Below are 12,641 nucleotides of genomic sequence, written 5' to 3' on the forward strand. Positions count from 1 at the left end.
ATCGAAGACAAATCCTTCATCGGTTACATCCAAAGGCTTCAACTGCAAGTAGAGTTCACCCCGTATTATTTGGGAACTACGCTTGGGTCAGAGCCCGTATACAAAGAGTGTAATAAATCCTCTCATGTTCTCACCAAGGTAGTCATTCATGCTGCTATGTTCCCTGCAAACCTACATTAATCGCTTAATATACACATAGACTGATTCTTTAGGTTCCGGTTGAGTTCTTAATATCTTAGGCCAATCCATTTCCTTTTGAGAGACTTTCATTTTAAGATGGGTGATAACTGCATCATATTTGATCTTTCCTCTTTGGATGGGGCATTTGTCTTTGCTGCTCTCAGGGGTTCATGGGTTAACCAATCTACCCCTCTTACAGACTGCCCACAGATATTTGGAACTGCCACTTGCAACAACATATCATAGTCTTCCCATAGCACCATGGAGATAGTCACAATCTTATCTATCTTGGTGTATAACTTTTTGGGGTTCTCCCTTAACTTAGGGAGTGAATTTGTTAAATGGAACACCTCAGCATGTGACCATGGAACATGTACATGAGCTCCTCTCTGACGCTCCCATAGGGGGTAATCCTTCACTGCCACTCCATCTCACCTTTGACCTCTCCTTCTTTGACCATTGTTCCCTGAACCTGTCCAGATCACTCCATAGCCTGAAGCATTTGATCAGTTCCTTCACATGTGTTCTCAAGCCATTTGGCTTCAATTCCCTCAAGTAACTGTCACCAGCCATCACTGTGGCATTCCTTCACAACTTTTTTCTCTGGGTCACATCATACCCACACTCATATGCTAGCGCCTCCATCTTTGTATATGCCTCCTGTGCCACTCTTGCAGCATCTTTATGCAAGTAAATCAATTTGTTCTCAGTGTAGTTTCCTACAAAGTCTAACCCCACTTTTCCTTTGGCAATCTCTTCAAGTTTGGCTTTTAGTTGGGCAGTGTTTATCTCCTGTGGAACTGAACCTCTGGACGCTGGGGTCGATCGGGGAACTGTGGCATGTATGGGGGTTTCTATGATTCCTCCCATTAGATCTCTGGGAACTAAGACGTTTTGGGACCCTGTGACAAGCAGACCGCTTGGGATGAGCTGAGTTTGAGGGGCACTTGGTGTTATAGGTCTGGCAGGGAGCTAACCCTAGTTTGGGTCATGGCAAAAGGGGTACTCGGCACCAATGGGGTTTGTGTGCTTCTTGCTTCGTATAGCTTGGGGGTGCTCTCTCGTCTACAGCGGTTGGTGCAGTACATTCGTTCTCTGTGGGTATGGAACGTATTTCCTGCTCCTGGTGCTGCTTTATATGGGGGTGGACTGTACCTCAATAGTTCAATCTATGAGCGCGTCCTCTTAATCTCTCTCTGGGTCTAGCCCCTCTTTGGGCTTCTCTGGAGGGCCAGGATTCTCCTTAGCCATGGTATCACAGGGTATACTGTGATACCACCTTTCTGCCACCTTCTTTGCTTATCATGATCCTGAATGTTCTCCCAAGAACAGAACTTCAGTCGAGCAAACCTCTTTCTATGTTTCTCATTCGCCATAAGTTCCCACAGACTCAGTGCCTCAAATTATGTGGGTCTAGGCTGAGGCTTTTACTCATACATCCCTCTCCTCAGATTCTTAAGCTTGGGTATGTGCTAAGTGCCACACAGCGGGTACTGTAATTCTCCATCTCTCACATGATATTGACGCCATTGTTTGAGCCATACACACAAGTGCAACCATTTCTCTGCCACCATTTTTTCTTTCTGTTGTATCTTCAGTTTCACTTTCTTTTCTAGTTCAGATTGCTTTTTCTGAGGACTGAATCCCCCTATGACTCCTGCCTTTCAATGACAACCTCTGCCTTTCACTCGCGTCTCTCTCACTCACAGATTCTCCTTCTGTTCAAAGTCCCAGTGGAGTTGAATGACTGATGCAATGAGGAGAAATACATCTATTTCTCCTTGTTTTTTGCTTTTTCTATGTGTGATGCCTCTGTAGCACACACAGAAGGAGAAAATGCCATTAATAATTGTTTTTATGCAGGAAGGTGTTCCTTTCTGCACAACAACAATCCTCCCTGCAACGCAGGCATCCTTGCATCATAGTGTAAGAGTGTCTGTGCTGGCACATGGCTGCACGGCACTTCTGCACTTTTGTTTTGATGCACGGCAGCCTTGCAGGTAGGCTTGCTGCGCTGCTGTGCGTCAAAATATAGTAAATGAGGCCCTTACACCGCAGGCTGCGGCCTGTATTAATCTGCAGAGTTGTCCAAACCTGTCCGCCCTGCGGTGTAAATAAATCCAGCCCACCAGTCCGATGCAGCCGGCTCTGATTTACAGCCGGTGCCTTCCTAGGCTAGAGCCAGCAGATTATACATTTATAAGGACACATTAATGAGACTTGGCAGTGATGTCACCTCACCAGTCTTGCAGTGGTAGGCCTGGCCACCATGCCCCCCTCATTACTCACAGGCAGGGGCACACACATGACACATGGGAGGGGGGGGGTGCAGTGCAGCTTGGATGCCTGGTAACTTCACACTTCCCAACACTCAACAAATGCAACCACAGCAGAGCAACTTGTGATGATTCTTCAGCTGCTTAGTGCGATGTAGCAGAGACTTTACTGAGGAATAAATCAATACTGCCTCAGAAAAATGATCCCCTTAAATAAAGGCTTTGGGGCTTATTTACAAGCCCCTTGCGCAGCCGATGCATCACTTTTTTTGATGCTCTGGTGACGCAATGTGCTGACTCATATTTACAAGGCCACGTAAAGTCACCCTATGTGGCTTTTCATGGCTTTGTACATATGGCCCCCTTTCATGCATTAGTATGCATGAAAGGGGTGTTCCATATGTTTTGCTGTGGTTCTTCCCATGCAACATCCCTGGAACCTGACGCATTCCCTGATTGACAAGATATTGTGAACCTGGGAACGCGTCAGATTCCTACACCTTCCCAGGGGAGCCATGCAGGAGGCGGATCAGTGCAAGCCCCCATACTTATTGACGGAAAGTCCAATCTCCCGAGATAGCCACAGTAATGTTGTGTAACAAAATAACACCTTCTAGTAGCAGGCGTTAACGAGGAGAAATGTTTTCATTTTTCCAAATATTATACTACGTATTGCATGTATGCTGCACTGTGCAATGCACATACAATGTGTGCAATGTTTAAGAAGTTGTCTAAGCATAGGATTTCATGGTAGACATATGTTTCCAGTATGGATCCTCTGCTAGACAGTGCACACTCACCTCTGCATCTTGGGGTGAGGCTGTGCGTTGTGCAAGGCACAATTTTTAGTGCACCCTTGTATGGGATGGCAGCAGCAGCACGCCATTTTTAGGTCTGGCCCTGGAGACTGTACATCTGCTGCCCAACCAGACTATTGTCTTTACCAAAACATCATGCCTAATTTATATAGATAGAGGGGCTTATGCCCAAAAAGCTTCATTGATTGGTCTATTAAACTGTCATTCATCTTGCAATTTTGCTTACCACAGCATGCAGCATGGGGCAATTGAGCAGCCCACTTAACCAATTGCCTCCCTTCACTCTGAGTGACTGCACAAAGCCTCAGCTCATTATTCACATTTGCGCTCAAAGTAGTTCCCTTCTCTTATTTTGCAAAGATGGTTTAAAATGTGCTTGTTTTATTCTTATATAAACTTTTAAAATCCGCAATTAATTTGCTTGCACCCCTTTGTAAAGTTTCTGTCAGTATGGGCCAGATGTATGACCATGTCATTTTGCACGTGGCAAATTGTCCAAAATGACAGGTGTCGCAAATTGCATGCCTCATCAATATTCATGAGGCACTCGCAATTTGTGATCCCACTGTGAATGGCTGGCCCTCTCAGGTATGGTGTCCTGCTGGGCTCAGCAGACCTCCATGTCTGGGACTTCTTTTAAATTAAGCATTTATTTTTTAAATGCAGCCCGTTTTCCTTACAGGAAAACGGGCTGCATTTAAGACCAGCCTGCAATCCATTGATGGCAAGATTCATACTATGGCGGCCTGGCTAGATGCACTAGATTGACACATGTTCAGTTTTGATGGCACAGAAAGGAGGATCATGCATCTAGAAGATGACCTCACTGAAACTAAATTCAAGCTAGCATCACTGGAGAAGTGGACTCTTGCTGAGGTGGTAAAAAATTAGAATTTAGAAGCCCCATCATGATTCAACAATGTCCAGATAGCTGGCATACCGGAATCCACAAATACCGGCGAGATGGCCGTGTTTGCTGAGACACTCATGGTCGAACTGTTTGGCAATGACAACCTGTCTGGAATGGCCCCCCCCCCCCCGAGACCTATAATTTCACGAATTCTGAATTTCCGAGATTGGGATACCATCCTGCGGCTCTCTAGTGAGAGGGGTCCCCTGCAATACCAAGGCCCCCAGATTTCCATCTTCGCAGACTTTACGGTGGCAGTGCAGGAGGCATGCCAGACATTCGTGGAAGTCAAACATTCTACAATATAGGGAAGGGAAGTTATATTCCTGGGGAAACCAAGAGAGGTACTAAGAGCTGATTAGCAGGTCCAGCACACACGCTCATTAAAAATCATAGTTAACAAAAGAAGGATTCTGTTTCTCTAGAAAAAGTAAGAGAAAGAAATGAGAAGCTGTCGGTCGGGACCAGGAGAGGGGCTGATCGAGTGGATCGGGGGAACCGTGTGATCACACACCCAGATGATTGTCATGCTTCGTCACTGGGCTGCTCCTCATTGGGCCGTCACAGCAATGCCCAACAGGCCCCTCGAGGGGGCTCTTTATCAGAGATCTTCTGATTTTTAGCCTTAATGATGAATGCAAATGAGGATGTAGTGAGTATATGGTGGTGTGCTGGTTGATTTAAAACTGATTTGGGGGTAATGAGAATGGTTTTAATAGGGTGGTCCCCTTGACTGGAGTAAAGACATAAGAGCGCTGTCATAGGAGTCAATGAACCCTGACAGCTCAAAATATGTGACGTAGGGTCAACATGGTTAGTGCCTTATTTCCCAACTGGATCTTAGGCATTTTTTCAGGACCAAATAGTTGACGCCTACCCTACACCTGATTGTGAGAGTAGGTGTGTAAAATAGATGCGTCCAATCAATATTTGTCAACTCTACCCGCTACAGTACAGGACAGGGAAGTTCCGACCTTTAATTGAGAAAAGAGACAGCTAATCAGGATGTCACCACTAACTGAATGGGTTGACACTCCCTTAATACATGTAGTATGCCTTTATTTGAGATAAAAAAAACACGCTGAGGGTGCATTGTTGTCTCGCAGTGAAGTGTGCACTGTAAAGCAAACAAATATGCAGATGACCACACGTGGAATCACATCATAAAACACAACACCAAACACATATATAGGTCGTGATACATTGTAGGGTCGCATATCTCAAAAGTAAGGAATAGGGATCTTACCCTATTAGAGTGATAACTGTGCCCCTCAAGTATGGGCAGAGGACCGCGCTTAGCTGCGTAGATAAACTAGTAAAAATGAGTGTACCAATTAGGAGGTAGCTGAAAGACATGAGGGGAAAAAGGACATACATAGTATTGGTTTGTTAGTACTCATGTGGTCCCATGCAGTAATTTACCAGTGACCTACTCTCCTCTCCTCTGCTGTCCTGGAGGTTGTGAATGAAGCCAGAGAGAGGGTTTATAAATGTGTCTTGATTGGTTACAAGTGTGTGGTCGGGAGTGATCACAGGTGTGCTAGTTTCTTGTGTGGGGAGGCGGTGACTAGCCAGCCCTCGGAAAACCTAAAAGATGCTGCCCCCATACTGGAGGATAGTCATGGTGATATTCAAAATGGTTAGGTTGCACCTACGTGGCAAGTCAGCACACTTACATTCCCAGCATAGATTACAACCTGTGCCTCAGCTAATGCAATGATATTGTAGCTGAGATACTCAGAACACCCTCCCTAATGGGGGCAGTTGGCAGCACTGCATCGTACTGCCATAATGACAATTGGAATTCAATTGCAGCACTAAAAAAGCAACATGCCAAGATTGCTCTTCTTCACGTAGCAATCACGACAGAGTATCTCAGAGCCAATATTGCACCCAACGGCCTACTAGTCACATCTGCACCTTGCATTTTCCAAGAGGACATAATTTTCAGAGGTGAATGGTCCCAGGTTGCATGGAAAGGCATCCACGATTGGTTGAACCTGCTAATCAACACAGCCGAACGCCTAATAGAGGCACTTATTGTCAGGATCACCATCATGGAGAATGCCCTCAAAGCAAGCATCAATATCTCGGTTTTCAAATCACGACTAGCCAGGAATTATTATTTGATGCAACAGAAAATTACCATATTTCAGAAGGACATTAAAAAAATTGAGAAAGAAAAGGTTTTCTCATACATTAGAGAGGACTTTCACGCATCTAGTGGGGACACTTTATCTGATATGGGGATGACCACACAATGTAGGAAACAGAACTCCTTCAGTAGTCAACTGCAGACAGTTGAGATAGCCCTGATAGCCACCTCCACTTATGCATGGGTACCCAATTGCCCCATACCCGGGAAATCTACAGATATGGCACTCCTACTTCCAGATACTCCCACAAGCACCACACCCACAATTTCCTCAGCATTTCACCCACCTGTAGAATCTAGGTCGTGGGACAATCGATGTTTGCCCGGCGGTATCGCCTCTTATACCCATGAAACATTAATCAATGAAGAGGCAGGCGCTGGAGACGGGAAGGCAGGAAACAAGGTTTATTCTCTCCGGAGGAGAACACATCAGTTAGACAGCAGGTATCGTTCTGAGGTGCTCTAACTGCATCTCTGAGGCCTGGCCTCTTATATACAGGTTTTATGGCTTTATTACAGATTACATGTTCATGGCAATGCTTTGATGTACGGAAAGACATTCCCGGAATCTCCCCTTCGGGCCCGTTCCCACACACATTTACAGTAGAAGTCCCCACCCCGGTCACAACAGGTGATGATTATCGCGCAGCTGGATATTCCGTCGATTCATGGAATGTGGGGGGGGTTCGATCGGATCTCATGGGGTGGGGGCTTTGATCAACTCGGGGGTCCTTTGATGAGGGAAGCTTTCTACTGTACGGGGAGGGGCAAGGAATAGTATCGGCAGAGCTAGGTGTCGGCCTGGGAACGAGGAAGACAAACGGGCACACGGAGAAAAAGGGTTTGCATCAAAGGGCCGGGGACCATGAAAGGAATGAAGGGAGGTGTCGCGCTGGGAACAGGATGGGGTTCTGAGGCAGAGCTGCGCTGAAGAGGGGTTTATGACTCACGGCAGGTGCGAGCAGGGGGGGTTTGGTCAGCGTGCAGGCTTGGTGAGGGCGAAGGGCTATGTTGGGGGCCAGTGGCACGCAAAAAGGGCTGTTCTGATCGAGGCACCTAAAATGGCGGGCGCGCACGACAAAAAGTGTGGCATCAGGGGGAAAAGGCAAGATGGCGCAGATAATGTTTACCAAAATCGTACTAATTTTCCACAGTCCTCCCTTTAACATATTCAAGACATCTTGCTGGTCTATTTCCTATTCATGTCTATTGTGGTGGTCATAGGTAAAAAGTAGGAACCCAGGTGAAGGAGCTATAAACATTACATTTCAAAATCGCTCATCTTAGGAGGCGGGTCCATCGATAAAAACTCGTTTGCAGGAAAGTTATAGAAATGCAGACAAAAATGATTCTGTAGTGAGAGCATTGCGTACATTTCATAGCTACTTATAGTCGGTTGGAATGTAAACTGATAGGTGATTACATATCTGAGTTCTGTTCATTGTTGGTTGCTGCATAATCAATACAATGGTGGCTGGGAGAGAAATGAGACATAGTAGAAACGATAATTAAGGAATGTTCGAAGTTTAGCGAGTTCTCAGCATTTTGTTTCCGTCTTCCGTTGGCACTGTGGAGCACCGGCGGTGGAGCTTATGGGTCCAGCTCTATTCTAGATTCCGCGTTGCAAGGCATGACCTTTTTCTTGCTTTCCCGGTCAAAAAAAAGGTCCTTTTCGCCCCGTGTCCTTTGGAGTCGATAGTCAAAGAGTTCAGGTGGAAGAAGAGTGTGTAAGTAGTCCATAGGGTAGGTCGGAGAAAAAGGGGGATGGAGCAGGGCCAGATCGGGAACAGACCAGGGGGCGGAGAATTCCAGGTGGGCGGGCTTATGACTGAGTTCAGAGAGCGGGGACTTTTCGGCACACATTTGAACATTGAGCAGGGGCATCAGGTCAGCCCTTTCCTCTCATTTTGTCGGAAATAGCGCTTCGTCCTGCCGCTCTTTTCTGTCGCGGTCTCGCCTTGGCCAATGCCGCAGATGTTCCATAGTCTGTAGTCAGGCCACGTGCTCCCACATCCGGTCCTTCTTTCCTCCGACAGTCGTACCCTTAAAATGAGTTTGAAAAGACAGTCTTTAGAGAATTGGCAGAGGAAGGTAATCACATAAGTCTATTTCTCTCCCAGCTCCAGGCACAAAATGAAAACGTCCGTTATATTAGGGTTCACAACTAACATATAAATGGCCGATGATGGGCCTGTTGGATTTACTATGACTTTCCTTCACAACTATTTATTACAGTTACGACAGTTCATCTGATGGAGACCCCCCTTCGTAATACGAGCCTGACAAAGCTATACCGTTCTCTAGGGCTTTATATTTATAAAGGGTGCTGTGAGCTATCAACATGGTACTAATAGGTATCTTGCTGAGGGACGAACATAGGCTAAACATTTTTCATTCTATCAATGCATCTTGCTTTTCAACTAAACATTTTCGCTTTCAACAGTGTTCATTGCAATGATTTTCTTCGCTTCGGTCTAATCCTTTAACTTTGTAAAACATCATTCTGGTTCCTATGTAGCCTCTTATGGCCTGATTACTAAATTAGAAAAGACAGGGGTCTTATGGAAAACAACTAGGGGCATAGAAAACTGGGGTAAGGGCGTAAGTAGACCCATCTCTTATGACCGGGGGTGAGGGACAGTGTTATAACTCTCGTCTGGGGCAGCTGATACGAAACAGGGGGCGTTCCTGGAATATGAGGACGTTCCGATCATTTCTACTGTTTGGGTATTGCGACAATTCGGGACGGGGAAGGTCGCGTATTCTGAGGCATTTTATTTCATCATAGGAGCCGCTGACATGTAGTTCCCTTATTACGGGTCAGATTAGGGAACCTTAGTCGCCTTACCTGTCCTTTCCCTCATCGCCAACTCTCGGTTTCGTTAATTTAGCAGAAAGGAGAGGCAATGACACGGTCTCATGGTGATTATATTAAAGACAAGTTTTGTGCAAATACTGGCGGTATTTGAAGCCAATTGGGTGGTGTGCTAGGGGTGGCGGTTTGCCAATTTAGGTGCTAGTCGTTCGGAAGAGTGAGAGTGTGGAGGAGAGAGAGGGAGAGAGAGAGAGAGAGAGAGAGAGAGAGAGAGAGAGAGAGAGAGAGAGAGAGAGAGAGAGAGAGAGAGAGATGTGCAACAATAGGCGAGATAGTACACGTGCAACATAGGGAGCGGCCGTGTATTTAAGATAGATTATTCAGCGCATCACTCGATACAAGACATCGCAGGTCTGTGTTAGTATTTTGAAAGCATGCGGTTCAGGACGGACGAGCATTAGGTCGGGTACGGGGGACATGCATTGAGAAAAAGGAAAAGGGCACCATTGTGTCGTACTCCTTGCATTCTTGGTCCTTTGACCAGTTGAGTCGACGCTTCAGTCACGCACAAACATTCTTTCATAGTTTCAGACATACGTGGCATGTGTCCACTCGCGCAACCTGGATTAAGGGTGATCATTTCTTATCAAGTCATACTATTTATTGGCTCGTTTGTTACATGAGCAGTTGGTGGGTGTGCTTAGGTGCCACCTTGCGGCGCTAGTCTGCTTCGCGTATCAGACATGGCAAGGCTTCAGATCTTCGCCACACCTCGGCTGTGATCTCTGATGTAACCTGCAGAGGGAGGGAAAAGAGGGGAAGGGAGGGGGACAACATTCGCGCATATCAAATACATGGATTCAAGAGTCCTTTACTTACCTCATACCCGTCTTATCTCCTCGGGATAGAATCCCTGAGGTTGTGGCTTCTGGGGCCAGGGGGGGGGCAGTGTGTCCTTATAGGCTGAGAGTAGGAAAACGTTAGAGAATCAGAAGTACTTAGCGCGAAGTTTCTAGTTGGTAGGTGTATTTAACTATCGGGGTCCTTAAATCTCTTTCAACGCTGTGATGTTTTAAGGTTTTTCAGCTCTTCGGGCAACTCTGTTTCCTAGTACCTTTGAGTGTCGTATCTTTATAATATTCTATCATTTACATCGTTTCACTTTACCCATCCTTTATATTCCATTTTTCACATCATTTCGCTTTTACCCATCCCCGGAAATCGAGGTCTTCCTCCATGTGCGAGTCCCTGAGTCAGTCGCATATTTGACGGTAGGGTGTCGTGTCTCAGATTCAATCCTCCATCCGGGGCTGGGCAACCATCTTCTATTAACCTTAAAGAGAGAGCAGAGTAGGGTGCACAGAAAAGAGTTCTCCCGCCGATCCCACATTTTTAAATAAAGCATGTCAAGTCAAGTCAAGTCAAAGAATTTATATAGCGCACTACATACCCAGAGGGTCTCAAGGCGCTTAGGGAGGGCAGGAGGATTATTTGTCAAATATCCACGTTTTAAGTTGCTTTCTGAATGCTAGGTGGTTCTGGGTAAGGCGAAGGTAAGTGGGGAGTGAGTTCCATGTTTTAGCTGCCAGGTATGAGAAGGATCTGCCTCCCATGGTGGTCTTGTTGATGCGAGGTACAGTGGCGAGGGCTTGGCTGGAAGAACGTAGTTGGCGGGAGGGGGTGTAGAAGGACAGTCGTGAGTTGAGGCATTCTGGTCCGATGTCGTAGAGTGATTTGTGTGCGTGGGTTAGCAGTCGGAAAGTGATCCTCTTATTGACGGGTAGCCAGTGGAGGTCTTTCAGGTGACCAGAGATGTGTTCGTTACGCGGGATGTCTAATATGATCCTGGCTGAGGCGTTTTGGATTCGTTGGAGTTTCTTCTGGAGTTTAGCGGTAGTACCTGCGTAGAGGGTGTTTCCATAGTCCAGTCGGCTCGGTACCAGAGCATGGGTGACTGTTTTTCTGGTTTCGGTGGGGATCCAGCGAAATGTTTTTTTGAGCATGCGAAGAATGTTGAAGCAGGATGAGGAGACGGCGCTGACTTGTCTGTTCATTGAAAGTGAAGAATCCAGGATAACGCCTAGGTTCCGTGCGTGGTCTGTCGGGATGGGTGCTTTTCCAAGGGCTTCCGGCCACCAAGAGTCGTCCCATGCAGAGGGGGATGTACCTAAGATGAGGACTTCTGTTTTATCTGAGTTCAGTTTCAGACGGCTGTGTTTCATCCATTCGGCAACTTCTTTCATTCCTTCGTGTAGGTTAGTTTTGGCTGTGCTGGGGTCATTGGTGAGAGAAAGGATCAGTTGCGTGTCATCCGCGTAAGAGATGATGTTGAGGTTGTGTTGGCGGGCGATGGCCACGAGGGGGCTCATGTATACGTTGAAGAGGGTGGGACTGAGTGAGGATCCTTGTGGAACGCCACAGATGACTTCAGTGGCCTCGGACTTGAATGGTGGAAGGCGGACTCTCTGGGTTCTTCCGGTGAGGAACGAGGTGATCCATTCAAGTGCTTTTCCTTGTATTCCGATGTTTCAGAGGCGTTGTAAAAGGGTGCTGTGGCAGACTGTGTCGAAGGCTGCAGAGAGGTCGAGGAGGATGAGGGCGACTGTGTCTCCATTGTCCAGTAGAGTTCGAATGTCGTCTGTTGCTGCGATGAGGGCGGTCTCAGTGCTGTGTTTTGCTCGGAAGCCGGACTGTGAGGAGTCGAGGGATTTGTTGGCTTCGAGGAAGGCGGCGAGCTGGTTGTTGACAGCTTTCTCGATGACTTTGGCCGGGAAAGGAAGGAGCGAGATGGGGCGGTAATTTTTGAGTTCGGTGGGGTCCGCTGTGGGTTTTTCAGAAGGGCGGTGAGTTCAGCGTGTTTCCAGCTTTCCGGGAAGGTGGCGGAGTTGAAGGAGCAGTTGATGACGTCTCGGAGGTGCGGTGCTATGGCGGAGTCTGCTTTGTTGAAGATGTGGTGAGGACATGGGTCTGTGGGGGATCCTGAGTGGATGGAGTTCATCAGGCGGATGGTGTCCTCAGTGGAGATTGGGTTCCAGTCGTTAAGGGTGTTCAAGGGGGGAGAATGTTCAGCATATGGTTGGGTGGGTTGGTCTCCGGGTTGGTTGTCGAAGCTGTTGTGGATGTCTGCAATTTTGTTGTGGAAGAATAAAGCCAGGGAGTCGCAGAGGGCTTGAGAGGGGGTGATGTCATTGGAGTTGGCCGAGGGATTGGTAAATTCCTTGACGATGTTGAAAAGTTCCTTGCTGTTGTGGGCGTTGTTGTCTAGTCGATCCTTGAATGCTGTTTTCTTGGCCTTTCGGATTAGTTGGTGGTGTGTGCGGGTGGCGATTTTGAAGGCGTCCTTGGAGCTAGTGGTTGGGTCTTTTTTCCAGGCCTTTTCAAGGGAGCGGCAGAGTTTCTTGGACTTCTTAAGATCATCATTGAACCATGAGGCCTTCTTGCTGCCAGGTTTGCGTTGACGTTTTTTCAGTGGTGCTAGGATGTCGGC

The sequence above is a fragment of the Lissotriton helveticus genome, chromosome 1_1 (assembly GCF_964261635.1).
Source record: "Lissotriton helveticus chromosome 1_1, aLisHel1.1, whole genome shotgun sequence".
Taxonomy (NCBI): Eukaryota; Metazoa; Chordata; class Amphibia; order Caudata; family Salamandridae; genus Lissotriton; species Lissotriton helveticus.